We start from the raw sequence: 913 nt of genomic DNA on the forward strand, positions 1-913 counted from the left end.
GTCCCCCTTCACAGACCACCTCAAAACAGTGCCACCAGGGAAAAGCCTAGGCTTGGTGCTGGGTTCAGATCCCCGACAGGGCCACTACCTGGCTGTACAGCATTAGGCAAGATAGTTCTATCATTTATAAATAATAGAGGCCTGGCAAGACGGTACAGTGGGTAAGGGCGCTTGCCACCAAGCTTCTGGACACAAGTTCAATTCCCAGGTACATACACATGCCCACTCCTGAAAGTTGTCCTCTGACCTCCACACAGGTGTGCATTACCACGGCAAATTCCTTAAAGAAAGGAATCTCAGGGCAGGTGAGACGGCGGCTTAGCAGGCAAACTAGCTACCTGACAAGGCTAGTGACCCAAGATGATCCCCAGGACCCATGAAAGGGGAGAACTGACTCCTGAAAGTTATACACACTCTCGCTCCCACATACACACACAATAAACATCTTGTAAGTAAAATCCTTGCCCCCAAAGCCAAGGGGCATCTCTTCCAGCCAGTCTGCCTGGACTGCTCCTTCTGGGGGTGACCGTCCTCATTCCTGGGGCGGGGGAGCTGTCTCAGGGACATCCACACACCCACAATGTGTTCTGGGTCTCCTAAACAAACTCCAGAAGCCACTCATATCCCACTGGCTTCAGTGACCTGCACCAGAGGACACACTGTTGACGGAGCAGGGCAGGGCTGAGGTCCCCCACCTGGCACTGTGGCAGGTAAGGCGATGCCTTGCACAGATGGCGGGCATCTCTGGGAGGAGTCAAGGGAAACGTGACCCTGGCCACAGACTGAGCAAGCTGGCAGGGACCTGAAAGGTGGAATCTGCCAGTGCTGGAGATGGAGACAAAGCGGGGGGGGGGGGGGGGGGGTGGAACAGGGGCCCCAGGCCAGGGATGGAAGCAAGCAGAAGGCCACCAAC

The sequence above is a fragment of the Onychomys torridus genome, chromosome 16 (genome assembly GCF_903995425.1).
Source record: "Onychomys torridus chromosome 16, mOncTor1.1, whole genome shotgun sequence".
Classification (NCBI taxonomy): Eukaryota; Metazoa; Chordata; class Mammalia; order Rodentia; family Cricetidae; genus Onychomys; species Onychomys torridus.